Here is a 20729-nt window from a genome sequence, read left to right as displayed (position 1 = left end):
AGAAATGAAGCAAAATCAAGCACAAGTCAATAAAAAGCAACTTAATTAAAACCTTGTAGGTGACCCAACAAAAGGAATAATTATGAGATCCATCTCAGCCAATGATGGGCCTGGATTAAGAATTCCGACATATTCACATCTTCAGAAAGTAACTATTAAACATATTAAAACTTGTCCAGAAGTGTCTTCACATGCCACTGCCACCTGCCATGGGTAGCACCATTGGGAATTCACGAGCTCTGAATTCCTTGTCAAAAAGAAAAATTATTGTTGGCACAATTTTTAAACAGATCCACGTGATTCCTCCCCCCCACCCCCACTCCCTTGTGTCACTGAACAATTGAACAGACAATGTCAAAGGTCCTTGACCTTGTCTCATCTGTAGTGGCAGAGGCCGCAAATTGCCATGCGCAACCTGGTGCCTTCCAGGTGTTCTGGACTGCAACTCCCATAAGCCATGCCGACTGGGACTGATGAGAGCTGTACTCCAAAGCACCTGGAAGTTAGGTAAAGGCTGTTGCAAGACGTCTTTGTTAACATTCCTTCATTCTATGGCAGCAAATTCCATATTTTCTGTTTCCTGACTAGAACCTTCAGAGCCAGTCACAAACTTTTTGCTGCCTGAAGCAAAAGACAAAATTTTGCTCCCTGCCCATCTAGGTACAGAAACCGACTGGATTGCCAGTTAGCTCTTATTTCAACACTGTTGATGGGACAGCATCCACCACAGCAGGAGGTGGGTGAAAAGAAGGTTAATTTAAGGTAGTGTAGGCAAGGCACACCTCAGCATCCCCCTGGCACTGCTGCCCTGCAGCATCTGCCGCCTGAGGCAGCTGTATTACTCTGCTTAATGGTAGGTCCGGCCCAGTGAACCTGGTGGTGGTTAAGTGTCAGTGGGTGATCCTGAGGTCTGGTTTAATGCAAGTGAGGAAAGAAGATTACTTTCTTCTCCCACATTTTTCTCCTATTTCTAAATTGCTTGAATGCATTCCCTCCCGCCAGGCTCCCAGCTGTGCAGTCTAGAGCAAGAGCCCTCTGGACACACCCTGGTGATGATGACAACAGCTGTCTCTGAAGGCAGTTAGGGATGCTCAGCTCGTGGTGGGCATCCGCTTGGAATGAAGGCAGCAGGAGGAGGAGGCCGGGTGATCTGCAGAGGCTGGAGTTTTGCTGGCTCATCCATTTGGGTTGCAAATGCCACGAGGAGGGAGGGGCACGGAAATCTGGGGCACAAAAGCTGCCTGCTGTCGCCCAGAGAGGGAAAGGGAAGCGTCTTGGCCCCATTCCCAAAGCACGATGGTCGAGGAGGGAACGTGGTGGGGAGGGGGCTGTTTCTGCTTCTCCGGGCCTGACATGAATGCATTAGCCTCCTGAACCAGATCTCTCATCTTAGGCAAGTGGCAGCCCAGGTGATGCTGATCGGCACTGACAAGCAGCCACTACTACTCTCTCTGCCTTTGAACGTAGCTGGCGATGCAGAACGCATGAGTTGCCCCACAGCGAGGAATAATTCATTTCTCTGGGTAGGACAGAAAGAAGCATGGGCTAAGCCTTACAGGGTCTGACTGTAGGATGTAGGGCCAGTGGACTGGATCCAAGATTGCAGATTCTGAGGAAGAGACAAGATGGCATACCTCCGACAGGCCAAGGAAGCAGATATCTAGGACTTGAATTCCCTTGCTGAAGCTCCAGTGCTGATTTTAATTAGATATAAGAACGTCAGAAGAGCCCTGTCAGATCAGACAAAAGGCCCATCTAGTCCAGCATCCTGTTCTCACAGTGGCCAACCAGATACCTGTGGGAAACCCACAAACAGGACTTGATGGCGGCAGCACTCTCCCCTCCTGTGATTCCCAGCAACTGGTATTCAGAGAGACGTGCTCCCTCTGACAGTGAAGGTAGAATCCAGACACTGTGGCTAGTAGGTACATATATAGCAAACTCTGCAACTGGGCATATCAGACTACCTGGCCCTTGGTCTGGATTCTATCTGAAAAATATTGAATGGTGATTGATGCAGAGTAGGGTGTAGTGAAGGACCCTTTTGGGTAGACCTGGGACAGAGACCTTATTTGCAAACAGGGCCGAGTCCCGGAGCTTGTGGCACAACCGCAAAAGTGAAGTGGGCTTTCTCCACATCACTCGGGGCTCATCCAGACGTCCTTTTGTGTAGCGGTTTCTCGGCACAGGTCCGCACTTTAAAGCTCCATGTCTGAGTAGGTTTATTGTTGTTGTCCTGGTGCTTCTCCCAGGAAAACCCACTTTTTACCACTGAATTGGGGCAAATGGCCATCCACAGAAAACCCTGGGGAGAAAGGAAACTACCTTTCCCCAGGTACAGTGACCCCGTCCACTCTGCCACTCCCAGGAGATGCACTACTGCAACCTCTCTGCAGGTGCTCCACCAGGATCCTCTCAGGGTTGCTGTGGGTGGTGGGAGCCACTGTGAGCCCTCCAGTCTGAGAGCATCCTTCCTTTGCAGCATGGCCACAAGCATCAGGCTCCTCCAGGTAACTATTTACAGAGCATCCATCCTGATCTGCTTGCGCAAAGCTTACACAGAGGTTAGGCTATGTCTGACCTTTGGTGAGCATTTATTCATGCCACATGTTTCAGTGCATTTTTCCTGTCACATTCCTCACCGCAAAAGGTCTGGGTTGTGTGTGGTGTTTTTTGGGATTTGCTGCCTATTGTCTATTTTAAACTGGAACTCCCTGCCTACTAAGATTAGCAGGCTGTACTCTTTTTGGTGCCTGCTAAAAACTCTTGTTTAGACAACCCAGATGCTTAGGAAGTTGAAGTAATTTTAATCTGCTTTAGTATTTTAACTTTTGCATGCTTTAATGGAGGGTTGTGAATTTTTCTCGCTATTATTATTTTATCTTTTTGTAAACTGCTTTGAAGTTGTTGTTTTTACTATCAGGCGGTGTATAAACTTTATGAAATGAATGAATGAATGAATGAATGAAATGCTTTGATCCTCTTTAATTGTGCAAACCTATATCTGATATATGCTTGAATTCCTCTTGCAAAATAGTGGCCGTCAGGAAGCACTCATTGATACCCTCGGGCACCTCTCTGGCACGCACTGTTTAAATCCAGATACTGTTGCCCTCAAACTGCTACTTGTATTGCTTCTGTCCATAGTCAGAGCACGCCTTCCTCAGGATGCTTCCCACACACTTTCTTGCAGGCTGCAGCATCCGACTCACCTGAACTGAGAAAGGCAACTTTCCCCTTTGCCACACCAGTCACAGACCCCCTTGCTTGGATGCCCTGATGCATCCTTGCAAAATGCATCTGCCCCCTTGGAAAGGCACCAGGCAGTCAGGCAGGGTGTGACTGGCCGTCCTCCGTGCCTTGCTCAGCATCTCTACCGGTGGCTCGGTCAGTCCTGTATCTCCATGGAGACAGCCAATCATGGGCAGACATCTTCTTTTCTCTCTCCACCCTGAAATTCATCACTGCTTGGTCCCACTGGAGTGTTTAAAGACAAAATGCAAATTGTTGCCTGTGCTGTAATTATCGATGTGAGGTGCAAAGGGCTGCATTTCTAGGGACATCCTAAGCTCAGCAGTGAAACAAACAAACAAAAAATTGGGAGGGTGTTCAGTGTGGGAATTTCAAGAGGGGATAAGGCATAAAAGATTATGCTCCTGTGCAGAGGACATTGAAGGAGATGGAGGGCAACATGATGGGCAACGTGGTCCTAAGTCAGCCTTCCTCAACCCGGTGCCTTCCAGATGCTTTGGGCTACAGCTCCCATCACTCCACAGGCTGAATGAGGTTGGGGCTGATGATGACTGTGGCAGATGGGAATCCCAGTCCAAAACATCTGGAGGGCACCAGGTTGAGAGAGGCTTCCTGGTCCTGTCTCACTTCAGTGAACAAATGTGTTACTCCTCTCTGTTTTCAGCCTCCAAAGGATGAATGCCGCTGGGCTTTCACCTGCCTGAGCCTGCTCCCTGTCCACAAGGCAGAAAGGGGTGACTTTGGGAGACCACCAAGTTCTGCCTTGCCTGCCTAGCACACTCCCTTTTCCTGATGCCCACACTGCGGGTGCCCCCTTACTTTCAGCTGTATATCTCAGACTAGGAGCCATGTGGAATGTGATACTGTGGAGGGGGAGCAATTTCAGTTTCTAGGAGGATGAACTGCATGTTATGGGCTATGAAAGGTTAACCACTCTCCATTAATGTGTTGTGATATTTGCACTGAACTGGAAAGACCGCTAGTACATGAGCATTACTGTAAGGACATAAGGTGAGCCTGTAGCAGGACCAGGCCAATGGCCCACCCAGTCCAGCAGCCTAATTTTGCAGCAGCCCACTCAATACCTGTGGGAAGCCCGCAAGCTGGACCCTGCCCACCTGCTATTCTCAGCAACTAATATTCAGAAGCATAATGCCTCTACAGTGGAGGTAGAACAGAGCCATTGCGGCTAGTAGCTGTTGATTGCCTTGCGGCTGGTGAATTAGGAAGGCTCCCCAATCAAATCTCACCCTCCCACCTGCAAACCCACAAGGTGGCCATAGGTAGGCTAGCACCTTCCATATTCAGCCTCTTAAGATAAGGATATAAGCCTGTTTTGAAGGCTTGTTGGGACGCGGGTGGCGCTGTGGGTTAAACCACAGTTCGAAACCCCGCAACGGGATGAGCTCCCATTGCTTGGTCCCTGCTCCTGCCAACCTAGCAGTTTGAAAGCACGTCAAAGTGCAAGTAGATAAATAGGTACCACTCCGGCGGGAAGGTAAACGGCGTTTCCATGCGCTGCTCTGGTTCGCCAGAAGTGGACCTAAGTCATGCTGGCCACATGTACGCCAGCTCCCTCGGCCAATAAAGCGAGATGAGCGCCGCAACCCCAGAGTCGGTCACGACTGGACCTAATGGTCAGGGGTCCTTTACCTTTACCTCTGAAGGCTTGTTAGAACTGTAGAGTTGGGAAGATCCCATGAGTCATCTAGTCCAACCCCCTGCAACTGTGGTTAAGTATGTGAAGTGTTTTAAGCACTCTAGAAGCACCCTCTAAATGCTAGCTCCTGCTTGCTATTTTTGCTGGGTCTTGTTCCGTACCCTTTCTGATTCCCTCCGTTCCCTGTACTCGGAAACGGACAGAAGTTTTCTGAGGCAGCTTTTCTCCACGAGCGCACGCAGCAAGAAGCAATCCAAGGGGGCCCTGCCCTGCCCCCCTTGGGGATACAATACTACTAAGGGGAAGGCATTGCCTTCTGCTTGGAAGGAGCTGACTGTGCGTATAAAGGAAGCTGCACAGTGACACAGAAAACTGCCCACCGGGGACCCCCTCCTCTCTCTACCTCAGATGCCGCCGCCGCTGTTGCTGCTGCTGTGAGCCAATCCTCAACTATCCCATATATGGTCATAGCTGTGCTTAGGCAGAGCCCTGCAAAAAAAGACTCATCCGTGTGCAACTGATGCTGCAACCTATCAGGAAAGAGGCTTCTAGGAAAAACCAGGTCAGATCGTGGCAGGGTCTCCTCTCTCCCACCCCCACCGACACCCTTCCCTTCCTCCTGGAGGGTCCTCTCTCAGCTCTGCAGCTTGACCCTGGAGGTTATCTGTACAACATTCCCTTCTGACTTCTGGCTCCAGGATACCTCTTGCTACTTGCCATACTCCAAAGGAGAGGAGGAGGAGGAGTGCTAAGAGACACTAGGGGCTGGTTCCATTGTGACGCTCTCTCCAGTGATAGTCCCCCCTCCCCAATATCTTTGGAATAATTCCCGGGAAGGAATGCAGGTGGGAGGGGGCTTGTCCCTCTCCCTGCTTTCAAGCCTTTAACAGCCACTTGGTGGATAAACATTTAGCAAGAGGAACTGTTCCTGGCATGGGGAGAAGTAGCAGCGAAAGATAACACTTGTTTATTTTCTGCGGCTCAGGCTACTATTGGAGGCAGAGGAACAGGGCCGGTAAAAAACGTTGGCAACCGACCATGGGAAAAAGGATACGGTTGTGTTGGGGCTGGTTCTCTCCCCCACACACTTGGGGTGCCTCCAGTATTTTTCAGGAGGGATCCAAGCGGATAATGCTCAGTTAAAGTAGATTAAAGGGTTATTATTATTATTATTATTTATTGAATTTATATACCACCCTATACCCAGAGGTTTCAGGGCAGTTCTGTAGCTCTGGTGCAACATTCCACTTTTAAAAAAGCAACAACAGACCTTTTGCTGCAAAAAAGAGGCAGGGTGAAGGAATGATCAATGGGAAGGTGTGTAAACAAGCAAATGAGGACCAATGCAGGACATTGTTGTGTAACTGCCCCAGGACAGATGCTCAGACCAGACAATAAAACCCTCCCCTCCCTTGAGCCAATCAGGAGGGATGCCCGAATCAAGCTGCCCTCCAGAGGAGGCCTTCTTCTCCCAGGGCCTGATGCTTGAAGAGACACAACACATTAGCACCCTGTTTGACGCATCCCAGTTCTTCTTCTTTTTCTTTATTTGTTCAATTTGCACCCCCTTTTCCCACCATGTGTTGCACAAGTTGGCTAAAACAACAATACAAACTCAATACAATCTAATAATTAAACAGTAATCAAATGCAAAATTAATAAAATAAAAACAAGGCAGGTTAAGCATCAATGAAAGTAACCGTTTCAAACCAAGTTGGGGGTAGATAAATCTGTCATTTTCTGCTTCTCATCCTCCCCCGTTTTCAGTTCTCCCCATTTCCCACATAAATTTGCTTTAAATAAATAAGTAAAAGACCTAACCATTCACCAATGTTTTAGTGCCTGTGTCTCCTAATCTAATAGGTAAAGGTAAATTAGTCGTGGCCGACTCTGGGGTTGTGGCGCTCATCTCGCTTTATTGGCTGAGGGAGCCGGCGTACAGCTTCCGGGTCATGTGGCCAGCATGACTAAGCTGCTTCTGGTGAACCAGAGCAGCGCACGGAACCCCATTTACCTTCCTGCCGGAGCGGTACCTATTTATCTACTTGCACTTTGACGTGCTTTCGAACTGCTAGGTTGGCTGGAGCAGGGACCGAGCAACGGGAGCTCACCCCATCATGGGGATTTGAACCAACAACCTTCTGATCAGCAAGTCCTAGGCTCTGTGGTTTAACCCACAGTGCCACCCGCATCCCTGTGTCTCCTAATAGATACATTTTAATGTAATTTTGCCTAATGTTTGCATTTTTGCAAATTATTTCCGGTAATATAATGCATTTCTGTATATTATTTTCACTAATATATGCATTTTTATGCACATTTCCCTCCAGTTCACACATTTTTGTACTCCTGTTTTGTTTGGAGAAGTGCACCACAAAATTCAGAGAAGTGTGAATTTCAAAGGATAGCCGTGTTTCCATTCACATTTTGTTTCAGGAAGTATGAATTAGATAGGTTTGCATTAACATGCAAGCGAAACCAAATTTATCTCCCATCCTTAAACAAAATGCAAAATATTTCCAAGTCAGCTTACGGGCCAAAGGCTGGTCTAAATAAAAAAATCATTTGGTTACTAGCAAAAGGCCATCGGAAATGGGACTAACCAGGTTCCCTTGGCAAGGCATTCCAGAGCCTGGGAGCAGCCACCAAGAAGACCCTCCCTTAAGTTCCACTGGATGTGCTTCAGATATCAGTGGGGCAAAAAAAGACAAGCCTCTCCTGGCAAACTTGTATGCAGTCTTTCCCTTGTGTGTGTATCTTTTTTATTATAATTTTTTAAATTTGATTTCCAAAAAAAGAGAGAGAAAGAGAAAAAAACAAAGAAGAAAGGTGGCAAAGTTACATCTAAATATCTCACACATTCACGTATTGAGATTACTCTGAATCTCCTGACTTCCCCCATCCCATCTGTGGGCCCTCTTAATTCTGTTTTCATCTGCATATCAGTACTCTCCAAAATTTTCATCTTCCTAAGTTATCTATAGTTTCTATTACATTACAAGTGTATTTAAAATCCCACTGATGTTTTAACTTGTTTATAATAATTTTGTATATCTATTATAAACATTTCCCATTCATTTATAAATTTCTTGTCTTCTTGGTTCCTAAGCTTCCCAGTTAATTTTGCCATTTTGGCATAGTCCATCAACTTGGTCTGCCATTTTTCTTTTGTCTGGGTTGTCTCTTCGTTCCTTCTCTGGGCTAGCAGTATCTGGGCAGCCGTTGTAGTACAGTGGTACCTCTAGTTACGAACTTAATTCGTTCCGGAGGTCTGTTCTTAACCTGAAACTCTTCTTAACTAGAGGAGTGCTTTTGCTAATGGGGCCTCTTGCTGCCACTGCTCTGCCGGCACACGATTTCTGTTCTCATCCTGCGGCAAAGTTCTCAACTCGAGGTAACTCTTCCAGGTTAATGGAGTTTGTAACCTGAGGCCTTTGTAACTCGAGGTACCACTGTATACATAAATAATTTGTTCTGTTCTTTTGGAATCTCGGTACCTATAATTCCTAGTAAAAAAGCTTCTGGTTTTTTAACAAAGGTTAATTTAAACATTTATTTTTCATTTAATTATATATCATTTCCCATAATTTTTTGATTACAGTGGTACCTCGAGTTAAGTACTTAATTCGTTCTGGAGGTCCATATTTAACTTGAAACTGTTCTTAATCTGAAGACCACTTTAGCTAATGGGGCCTCCCGCTGCCGCCACGCCGCCAGAGCACGATTTCTGTTCTCAACCTGAAGCAAAGTTCTTAACCTGAAGCACTATTTCTGGGTTAGCGGAGTCTGTAACCTGAAGCGTATGTAACCTTAAGTGTATGTAACCTGAGGTACCACTGTACATTACATTTACACCTCATATGATAAAAGGTAACCTCTTCTTCTTTACATTTTCAGCATATATTATTACTTGTTCTATACATTTTTGCTAGTTTTACTCAGGTTAAGTACCACTGATACATCATTTTCATGCAGTTTTCTTTCAATTAAGAGCATGCCATAAATTTCAGATCAGTTTTCTATAGCCTCTCCCAATCCGCCATTTGTATATTACGAAGTATGTCCTACATCTTTCGCCCATTTTATCATCACAGATTTTACCTGTTCATCTTTCGTATCCCATTCCAGAAGCAAATTGTACATTTTAGACAGTAGTTTAATTTTCCAAAATCTCTTTCTGAAATCTTGATAATTCATAACTAAAACCTTTCTTTTTATCTGTTTTTTGAAAATTAATTGAATTGATGATATTGTAACCAATCTGTTACCTGTTCTCTCACCTCTTCAAAATCTTTTAGTTTTACTTGGTTTTCTACCTTGGTTAACAGCTCTCTATTTGTTGGCCAATTTGTCTTCATATTTACTTTCTTCACAGATAGTGCTTTTAAAAGGGAAAGCCCACCAGGGTGTTTTTTGTTCTAGTAAATCTTTATACTTCTCCCATTCTTTAAAAATTGATTTTCTTACTATATGATTCTGAAAGCCTTTGTGTACTTTCACTTTGTCATACCATAAATATGCATGCCATCCAAATCTATTATGGTGTCCTTCTAGATCTAACACATCTCCATTTTACAAAATTATCCAGTCCCGGATCCAACAAATGCAAGATGCCTCATAGTATAATCTCAAATCCGGCAGGGCGAAACCTCTTCTTTCTCTCATATCTGATAGTAATTTATATTTTATTCTTGGTTTCTTCCCTTGCCAGATAAATCTAGAAATATATTTTTGCCATTCTTTGAAGCATCCCATGTGTGTGTATCTACTATAAATTTTGGAAAGTTGTTGGTCCATTTGGAGATATCACCAAACTCGGCACAAGGGTTCTTGGGGTGGGGGCAGTGGTCTTTGTAGACTGGTATGCCAGGCACCATTTGAATCAAGATGGTGGACTGAAATATGACTTTGGCGTGTTATCACCTGATTTTCGGTGTGATGGGCCAAACTGCACCAATTTAGATGGCTCTGAAGACATTGTTACCACATTTGCTGGGACATCACCAAATTTGGCATGATGGTCCAGACCAATGTACAGTGGTACCTCGGGTTAAGAACTTAATTCGTTCCAGAGGTCCGTTCTTAACCTGAAACTGTTCTTAACCTGAGGTACCACTTTAGCTAATGGGGCCTCCCGCTGCTGCGTGATTTCTGTTCTCATCCTGAAGCAAAGTTCTTAACCTGAGGTACTATTTCTTGGTTAGCGGAGTCTGTAACCTGAAGTGTCTGTAACCCGAGGTACAGCAATTCACACAGTTCTGAAAATATTGTTGCCCAATCTTCTGTGACGGTTCCAACCTGTGCCAGTATGGATACATTTGAAGGTATCAGGGCTCAACTTAAAACGAGGGTTCCTGAGGGGGAGACAATCTTCCTCTGTGTTTGGTGCTGGGCTCCATTTTGAATCAAGACAGCAGACTGATGCATGGCTTTGGCATGACTTTGCCCAATCTGGAATTGTGAATCCAAGCTGTGCCAACATGGACACACATGAATATTTAATCACCCAGTTTGATGTGACTTTCCCCAATTTTGATTAACAGGTCTATACTGTGCTGAACTGGATGGCTCTAAATTCAGCTTCTTCGCTGAGTGGAGATTTGAACCCTGGTCTCCCAGGTTCTAGCCCAAAACTAATCACAACACCACATTTGTTTTCCACTGTAGGATTTTGTAGGTCATGACTAGCACCTTGAATTGTGCCTGGAAAACAGATGGGTCACCAGTGATGCCATTGTTTTAATGCAGAGTGTCATATGTTCCTTATAATTTGCCTGGCTACAACATTCTGAACCTGCTGAAGTTTCCGAACAGCCCTGTGTAGAGGTTATCACTGCACTCTAAATTAGATTGTTTATTGATTACATTTGTTAGATGCCTGCTACTACTAAAAAAAAATGAGATAGTGATGGCCACCAACTTGAATGGCTTGGATTAGGCAAATTCATGGAGGGCAAGTGCCCTCTGACTTCTGGATGCCTGAAAATAGATGGATCAGAATCCCACCACTTTCTGCTTCATTCCGTAGAAATGAGCATTTAAAAAACTCATAACTACAGTATGTCCTCCTGCACCCTCTGCTGGTCTCGCCTTGGTCATGACATCCTTTCAAATATGGCTCTAGCTTGGAGGTTCTGTTTTGAAAAGAGAGGGGTATTTTGGAAAATACTGCCTCCTGCCGCTGTCGAAGGCCAGCCAGCAACTGCAGAATGTCTAGAGCAGGATGAAAACTACCTAGCTTCAAAATGTATTTGAGAACTCATCTTGTCTAGAACTGTAATCAGGTAACAGATTAGTGCATTGTATCCAATGCAGACTCTCCGGCTTCATAACTAGCCAATCTCTCTCTCTCCCCTGCCTCCCATTTACCATATAATCTGGTGAAGAGTTCTGGAGAGCTCGAAAGCTGGCATACCCTTTTGTGGCCTAATAAAAGTCACATTTTGACATTTTCTTATGGGCTCACACAGCTACTTCTACTTTTCAATTCAGTATTGATCCAGTGTCATGGCAAATCGAGTGTCTTAGGATTTAAGCATCTAATGCAGTAGATTATTTACTTTTCTTGTAGAAGGGCTGAAGGTTCAGTCTTTGGCATCTCCAAGTCAGGACCCTTGCCTGAAACCAGGGAAGCCAGCCAGGACAGTACTTAGGGAGGTGGACCAATGGCCTGACTCTGTGTAAGGCAGCTTCCCCTCCCCCCCCCTCATTTCTGTTTTAGGAAACATTCAGGGCAGATAACAAATATTTAAGAAGGCATGAAATGCTTAAGAAATGCTGGGGGTGCCAACGCCACCTGGTAATCGCAATAAATCAACCACCAATCGCATAAAAGCGCCCATCGGGGATGCAACCACCACCACCCGGGGGGTGCAAATAACGCCTGTCAGGGGTGCCAGCGGGCGGATTTTCACAACGACGATTGCTCAAATTGTGATCTGCCGGCCAGGCATGACACCCGGGCCTGACTGCACCCCCTTTGCAACACCCTTCATGACACCCTGATTCAGGGTGATTGTTTGTAGCAAAACACAATTGCAGTACCAAGTGTGGAAAAACAACGTGGGATGGAGACTTCTAAGGGCTATTGTGGCTTTAACAGAAATATTCCTCTTTGCAGATTCAGCTCATTTTATTCCTTCCTGCCCAATGCAGTTGTGGGAGGAGTGATGAATAATCCCTTAATTAGTCCTCTTCTATTGGGAGACAATTCACCACTGATCCCCCAGTTTGCACTCCACAGGAAGTGGATATAAATATTTCAAGGCTTCAGAGGATCATGGAAAGGGGGGGAATGTTGTGGGATTTTTAATTGATAGCTCTCTTCCCCCCCTCTTTCACGAACCTGTTGGTAACACCAGTCCACACTTTAAAGTGCCTTGTCTAAGTGGGTATTGTTGTTTCCCCCCACAACCTCACTCTTTGCCGCTGGATCAGAGCAAACGGCAATCCATAGAAAACCTGAATTGCTGTTTGTTCCTATTCAGTGTTACAGAGCAGGTTTTTGAAGGGGAAAGCAATGGAACTGTCTCATCGAAGCTAATGGACCAGCCAGCCCTGGGATGCACACACACTCACAGTGGTGTAATGGTAAATTTTGAAGTGCAAGAGTTCATCATGACAGCCTCCCCCCCCATAGCAGTCCAAAAATGCAGGCAGCTGGGTTAATTACACTTGATATACACCAAGAGCCTTGGTCAGTACAGCTCAGGATTGTCTACACCGATCTTCTCTGGGTCCCCAGATGTTGTTGGACTACAGTATTCATCAGGAGTGCCAACTTCAATAAAATATGGGAGAGGGAGGGGGCCAGGTAAGCCAAGCCCTTCATAATCAGCCACAAGACAATACACATGCACACCATTTGAATGGCAATGCCCATTAACTTGGGGGGGGGGAGCAGTCTCCTCAAATACTTTATTGGGGGGAGCTGGATGGACCTTGACCCCTAGGAGTTGGCTCCTGTGACTCCCAACTTCCTGGACTGCTGGCTAAGGTGGCTGGAGCTGGTGGGAGCTGCTGTCCAATAACACTTGAGGACCCTAAGCTAAAGGAGGCTTCTCCACAGGGGCCAGCACCATCTCTCCAGAGGTTTCCTGGTCCCATGCCAAGCTGCCACCAGGTGCTCTATCCCTGAGCTACGGTCCTTTCCACTAAACTCTGCATGTGCTTAGTGAACGTATGAAGCCTTCAGACACTGAGCCTTCGTGCCCCAAATTTCCTGCTTCGTCTAGGGTCTCAGGCAGGGAAGGGTCTCTTGCATCCCCTGCGATATCAGAGATGAATCTGGATGCCTTCTTCATGCAAAGCAGCTGTTCTATGCCTGAGTGATGGGCATAGACACCTATGGCTGTCCTCAGGGAGATGCCCCTTTTTGCCATTCTACTGTCTCGGTTGCTTTAATGTTTCTCTGTGACATTTCAAACAGGATTGGCTGGCTTTGGGGGGCCAGGGGAGGTAGCCCGGCCCCCTCCTTCTGTACAAAAAGGTCCCTTTTGGTTATAAAAGAAGCTCCCCCTCAAAAAATAATAATATATGTCTCTGTAACCTTCAGGATAGGCTGTTGCAGCGAAGCACTGAGGAGGAAGGGGGGGAATCTTCCATATCATGGGCAGTTGCCATGGAAATGCTTCACATTTGTTTCTGAAATCTGCTTCTCCCTCTTTTTAAAGATCATGACGACAGATTTCTCACAAAAGAAAATGTATCTCCTTCCCTCTGTCTGAGCCTTGTGTAGTGATGGAGCAGGTGAGACCTCAGTGCTGCCCAGGAGCTGAGTGGAAAGTGAAGCTGCCTGGTCTCAGAGGGCTCCTGCTGATTGTGACAACAGTGGGGCAAGGGAAGAGGTAGTTGATTTTCCTCACACTCAAAGGGTGGGAAGGACCAGTCCATCCAACTGGCATGGATTCCTTAAAGGTTCAGAGTCAAAAGGGAAGATACATTGCCCATCCAATAACGTTCAGGTCATGGGGTACCTACAGGACCTGCTTCTGTTGCCTTTGCTTGTTTATTAACAACAAAGTGGTTTATTGAATTTACTTTTTGCTTTAGAATTTCATCAACCAAAGGGCCCTTCCCCAAGGAAGTTACAGAGCAAATGCTGACACTTGAAAAGGCATTGTGGAGGGAAAGGAGAAACAAAACAAAGGTGTGTGCAGGAGCCCAGCCTTCCCAAACCAGGTGCCCTCCATATACCGTTTGACTACAACTCCTACACTGGCTGGGCAGTAGATTGGGGAAGGTTGCTCGAGATCCTGTACTGGGCATTAAATTCGTCTGCTTCCCTATACCATCATTTCCCTCAGTCTTGACACAACCACACACCCTATCTCGTGGATTCCCATCCACCTGTTCTGCTGCAGAACTCGGAATCCCAACTTCCATTTTGGAAAAAGAGTCCGGAGCTTACTTTACCCAGAACTCCTATTTGTTGCCATTCCTTGCCCAAATATTCCAGCCAGATTCAAGCAGGAGGAGGGTCTCACCTCCAAGGCTCATCTCCAAGGCTAGGTTAACTAGCCAGTGTGGTGCAGTGGTTAGAGTGTGGGACTAAGATCTGGGAGACCAGGATTCAAACTCCCACTCAGCCATGAAACTCACTTGGGCCAGTCACTCACTCTCATCCCAACCCACCTCACAGGGTTGTTGTGAGGAGAGGAGAAGTATGTACACCATTTTGAGCTTCTTTGAAGAAAGGTGGGCTATAAATGTAATGTGACTTTAGTCAGGAGTCACCCCACTGCATATCTTCAGTGCCAACACATCCTTAGACTGGAAGTCAAGAGTGCCTCTCAGCATGTGCAGAGACACTGCCTTTACTTTACTTTAAAGCAGGCATGGGGAACTTCTGCCTCTCCACGTGGGGCTGGCCTACAATTCCCATCAGCCTCGGCAAGCATGGCTAGTGGCCAGGGGTGGTGGGGTTGTAGTTCAATGACATCTGGAGGGCCAAAGGTAAAGGTACCCCTGACCATTAGGTCCAGTCATAGATGACTCTGGGGTTGCGGCACTCATCTCGCTCTGTAGGTCAAGGGAGCCGGCGTTTGTCCACAGACAGCTTCTGGGTCATGTGGCCAGCATGACTAAGCCACTTCTGGCGAACCAGAGCAGTGCACGGAAATGCCGTTTACCTTCCCACCAGAGTGGTACCTATTTATCTACTTGCACTTTGACATGCTTTCGAATTGCTAGGTTGGCAGGAGCTGGGGCCGAACAACGGGAGCTCACCCTGTGGTTGTAGGTCAGTGGGGGAGCACATGTTTTGCATGCAGGAATCAATCAATCCATGGTATCTCCCAGACAGATCTGGGAGAGACCCCTATTTGAAACCTCAGAGAGCTGCTGCCAGTCAGTGTTGGCAGTACTAAGCTAGATTGAGCAATGGACTGACTGGGGATAAAGCAGCTTGCTCTGCCCTTCTGCCCCTTTCCACAGCATGTAACTGTGACTGTATGTGAGTATCAGGCTAAAGAAGGGCTGGAACGAACCCTGATCAGGGAGAGCTGAGGCTTTTTAGAGGATGTCTTTCCAACTCTGTCTAAGGGCTTCTGGGTCCTGAAGGCAGCAACTGAGCCTCGGCACTGGGGCTGGCAGTCTGCTGCAATTACTTTCCTCCAAGCACTATGCATCTGTCTCCAGCACTGTGACTTATGAGCATCCCTCGTTGTCCAAAAACAAAAGGGTCGGGCGGGAGCGCCCTTCAGGCAAGCAGGCTGGGACTTGCCTGATGCCAGGCAGGCACCGTGCCCTGGCAGCTCTCCTTTCAGCCTTGGTCTGGGCTGAGGAATAGGAGCAAAAGGCAGAGCCCCACCTGGAGCAGTGTGCATTGACAGGCACTCGCTGCAGCCAATGAGGCTGAGAGGCAGGCCAGTGGGGCCCCTCCCTTCTCCCTGCTAGGAGGAGCACATACTGATACAAGAGGAGGCGGAGAAGCAATTCAGAAGGCAGAGCAGGTGAAGGAGGAGGAAGAAGGTGCCAAGCAGCAGCAGCAGCAGCAGCAGCAGCAGCAGCAGCAAGCGGAGCAGTCAAAACAGCAGGCAGCATCTCCTTCAGTGGATGGCTTAAGCGCTCCCTCCTGCTCTTCAAACTTCGCACCTGCGGTGGGCATCCCCTGGGGGCAGGCAGACCCACCAAGGTAAGCAACAGCCCTGGTGACCCCAGCAGTCCCATGGGTTTGGGAAGAGCAATGGGGTTTGTGTGTTTGTGTGTGTGTTGATGCTTTTACAGGGAAGACAATCCCAAGCCACTATCCTTGTGCTATCAACAGTGCTGCAGTTATAGCATCTGTTTTGTCCTCTCTTTTCTGGTCAGGGCATCTCCTTGTTGTCTATCCTTTAATTCAGGGGGATGCAGGTATCACCCAGGTGTCTAGCAAGCACACAGCTTCAAAGTGATGTCCACTCACCTGTTTCACCACAATTATGCCAGGAAAAGCTATCTTACCCCAAACCGATGGAAAATACCAGATGCTTTTAAAATATGCTTAATTCCTCGGCAGAGAAGTGAGTGGGTGGGTGGGGGGTTGGGATCAACTTTTATTGGAAGTCCTGCCACCCTAATCCCAAACAGATAGGAGTGGGATGGTTTCCCTTGCCTGGGAGGAAAAGCTCTCTGCACATGCTTAGGGATACCCATGACCTGATGCTTCTACCGTTGCATGTTCTAGGGCTGGCATGTGGAATTCAAAATGGGTTCTGCACATTGGCTCAGATGAAACCCTCCTTACAGTGCGCCCCACTGGCATACTCCCTCCATCCAAACCCCTTGATGCCCCTGTAGCAATCCCCCCTCCCCAAATTATCTCTCTTCCCCTCTCTCTTCAACACCCCCTTTGAAAAGAAAACAGACTTTGTGGATTCCGTGTCTGAGCGTATAAAATCTCAGAGTGGCTGGCACTGCAGTGGAGGGGGGGGGTGGTGGTGGTAGAGGGAGAACGTTCCTGCCTTTAGGAGCTAGCAGATGGGGAGAGGGAGGAAGGAAGCGAAGGGGGAGGTGTGTGATGTGGCCTCCTCTCTGGGCAGGAAGAGGGAACCGGCAATTCAGTTTTGCAGTTTGACTGTGCTCTCCAAAGACTGAGGGGGAATCCTTGTGCCCATTCTGCACTGATTTCCAACACTGCACAGACAAAAATAGGAATGCTTGCCTGTACTTGCAACACCCCCCATTCTCACACAGCAGAGCCTGAACACCCCACCATTCAACCCCCACAGGTTGCTGGAGGTTGTTGTGTTCCTTCACTTTGCAGTGACCTCTCCTGTGACAGCCTCTGAAGCAGGCGCTGCTAAGCAAAGTGGCCCTGGCAGTTTCTTAAGAACATGCAATAGAGCATTTAATCTTGGGGTGGATCTGCCTGGACTTGTGAAAAAGCGGGTGCTCGACACATTCACATTCAGCAATACTGGATAGGTGTTTTGAAGAACCCTTCAAAAGGAGACAGGGCCTGGGTATTTGAGGCTGTTGTGCATGTGTTGATACACCCATGTACACTCAAGTCAAAAGGTCGCCATTCTGCCTACAGAGACCTAATGACCCAAAAGAGGGCGGCTGAACCCTGAAGAGCAGAAATACGGCCAGGATTTGTTGGGAGGGAAAAGGTGAATCCTGACATTTCCCTTAAAAGGGCTAATGATTTATCTGGGAGAAGTACCAGAAGACAAGGGCACTTAAATAGGAACACTGAGTGTGCACATAATAATCTCTTGGAGCTAAAGCCTTGGCACATCAGCTGAGGCCAGTGGTTTTGTGCACACACAAACATTGTCTTACTCATTCAAGTGAACAACTGGAGAGGTCAGTAGACGGTTGCGCTTTCAGGATTCCCTCTCTGTCCTCCATAAAAATACAGGTTTTGCAAGCAAGTCTGCAAAACCTACTAGACAACGCAGGGCTGACTGAAGCCATTTACGGCACACCAATGGCCTGAGGAGAGGGAAAGCGCCAACTCTCTTTCAGAACGCAAAACACTTCTCTGCTTGGAAGCAGCCCTGGTCTCCCAGAGGTTTGTCTTATTCACCATAGGTGAGTATTTACAAGCCAGAACTAAGACCAGAGTAGCAGGCATCAAATAAAGACCAGTCCTCTGCAAAATAGAACCCAGAGTCAGAGTTGTGAGGGGTTTCGTAAGGGATCAAGCATTTTTGTGAAAGGAAGAAGTGTGGGGTTTGGAGCTCTGGGTTCAGTCCTCCAACCTTGGAAGAAATCTTGGTGTGCCTCTGAGCTCACAATTTCTCCCATTCATTTCAAATAAGCCCATGCAGGAGAACTTTCCAGTGGGTTGTGGCTCATGTTTATTATTAGCACATATGACTGGGGCTATTTGGACTTTCTACTTTCACTACTGAAAGGTTGTTGGTCTCCATTCTCCTAGAGGCAATCTTGTCCTCAGCAGGTTTGCTTGGAGGAAACTTTCATTGATTTTGTGGGACCTCTGTGCAAGAATGCTTAGGAGGGCAGCTGCCCTAGGTTGACTCCCTTCTCTGCAAATAGGGAAATAGCAGAGGCAGATTAGGAAAGTGCGACTGGTTCAGTCACAGTGGGTGCTGCAACCATGTAGAATGGAAGGTGAGAGGCGGGGTGGACCGCTGAGTTTTGGCATCGCACAGGGTGCTGCTGAATTTTAAGACCCCAAGATTTGCCACCTGGAATAGGATGGGGAAATGGGAGGTGGCCAAACAGCAGCTTCCAGAATAAAAGCCCACCACTTTGCAAAATCCACCTCCAAGGGGAGGATAGCAGGCTGGAGCAAAGTATTTTTTGCTTTAAATCTAAAGAGGAAGTGGTAGGGGTGTTGTTAGGCAAGGACCTGAGCCCTGGGCCTTTTGCACCAGGATTGTCTGACCCTGCCCACTTTAAATATAAGCTGAAAATCAGTTTATATGTGCATCCTTACATTAAAAAATTAGCATATGCATATGTTATGCAAATGTGTGTTATAGACTGGCTGAGTCCCACGTCCTTTAATGACCTAGCAACACTCCTGAGGAAGTTGCCTGAGACCAGTTAGAAAAATGAGCAAGCAAAGCAGGGATATAGAGAGATCTTGGAGGTGGGCAGGATGTGCTTGCAGATGGGGGCTCAATACTGTGAACAAGTTATTGAGATACACCTCAGGCATGGATTTCCCCCATAAAGGCTAAATAGGGTGGGGAAAGAGAGAGATGCAGGCTGGCATTTTGATGACATTGACATCATATAGATGCTGCATAAAACTTGGGTGCACGAGGGGCTCCTGTCCCATAGTAAAGAATCATCTTATAAGATGTGGTGATACCTGGCTTGCCAAGGAGTACATGTGAAAGGGATTTGGGTGCCTTAGCATGAGCCAATAGTGATGCAGCAGCAACAAAAGCTAATGCTATTTTTCGGCTGCATCAACAGAAGTATAGTGTTCTGATCAAAGGAAGTAATAGTTCCACTCTCTTGTGCCTTGATCAGGCCACACCTGGAGTAGTGTGTCCAGTTCTGGGCACCACAATTCCAGAAGGCTATTGACAAGCTGGAATGTCTGCATAGGAGGGCGGCTAAGATGATCAAGGGTCTGAAAACTAAGCCTTAAGAGGAATGGTTGAGGGAGTTGGGTATGTCTAGCCTGGATAAGAGGAGACTGAGAGGAGATATAAGAGCCATCTTCGAATATCTAAAGTGCTGCCACATGGAAGATGGTGCAATCTTGTTTTCTCTTGCTCTGGAGGCAAGGACTTCGATTCAAGTTACAAGAAAGGAGATACAGTGGTACCTCGGGTTACATACGCTTCAGGTTACATATGCTTCAGGTTACAGACTCCACTAACCCAGAAATAGTGCTTCAGGTTAAGAACTTTGCTTCAGGATGAGAACAGAAATCGTGCTCCGGCGGCACGGCAGCAGCAGGAGGCCCCATTAGCTAAACTGGTGCTTCAGGTTAAAAACAGTTTCAGGTTAAGAACGGACCTCCAGAACGAATTAAGTACTGAACCCGAGGTACCACTGTACTGACTAAACATCAGAAAGAAAGAAGTTAAGAGCTGTTCAACTGCGCAATGGTCTCCCGCAGAAGGTGGTGGCCTCGCTTTCCTTGGAGGTTTAAAAACAGGTTGGATGGCCATCTCTCATGGATGCTTTAGCTGAGATACCTGCATTATAGGGGGCTGGACGAGAGGACCTATGCGGGTCCCTTCCAATTCTACAATTTTATGATTCTGTGAAATGAGGAAGATTACTTTAAGGGCTTTTCCCAGACACAGGCACAGGGAGAGTGGAAGGACTTCAATAAATTATTTCCCTCCATGGGTGGATGTTGAGGAAGTTTCTCTTCCTATCAGAACAGGGTCCCAGCAAACAAAAGAGGCAGAAAGCATAATCTTTGGCGTTTGTATAATGCTTTAAGAGTCTCCAGTGTCCATGCGTTATCTTGTAATCCTTACAGTGACGGATGGAGGAGAAGTTTGATTCAGGCCTCATCCAAACCTCTGCTTGTCGGGTGCCTAGAAAGCACAGGTTTCAGTGGTTTGCCCCATGTCCTGCTCCTTTCCCAGGGAAAACTTGCTCTTTAGCTCTAAATCAGAGCAACTGTCAATCTGGAGAAAACACAAATGCCATTTGTTGTGATTGAGCACTAAAGAGTGGGGGAAAGCAGCAGGACAAGAGGAAGTGTGGCTAAGCCCTCAGCTCTCATTATAAAACCAAATGTATCAAATTCACACTTTCCGAAACAGCATGAGAATCAAAATACAGAACCACCCTTCAAAATTCACACATATCTGAATTTTGCAATGCAATTCTCTAACTAACCGATGATTACAAAAATGCATATATTAGGGAGAGATGGGTATACAAATGA

At 46.9% G+C, this 20729-nt stretch overlaps 1 protein-coding gene across 2 annotated transcripts in view; it reads left to right on the top strand.

The window, feature by feature from the left end:
* The window catches only part of HPCAL4 (hippocalcin like 4), a 39867-nt gene that overhangs the window by 6057 nt on the left and 13081 nt on the right, over window positions 1–20729 (top strand). The window contains exon 1 of one of the 2 annotated variants that reach the window (XM_083453175.1): window positions 15822–16046. The exons of the other annotated variant lie outside the window; for it this stretch is intronic. The gene's annotated coding sequence lies outside the window, so the exon portion shown is untranslated. Of the gene's footprint in view, window positions 1–15821; window positions 16047–20729 lie in introns of those variants that run through there. 2 annotated transcript variants of the gene reach the window in all.

This window comes from Podarcis tiliguerta (assembly GCF_965153285.1).
Source record: "Podarcis tiliguerta genome assembly, chromosome: 8".
Classification (NCBI taxonomy): Eukaryota; Metazoa; Chordata; class Lepidosauria; order Squamata; family Lacertidae; genus Podarcis; species Podarcis tiliguerta.
The sequence above is the reverse complement of the archived record's forward strand: the minus strand, read 5'-3'. Positions and strand labels throughout refer to the sequence as shown.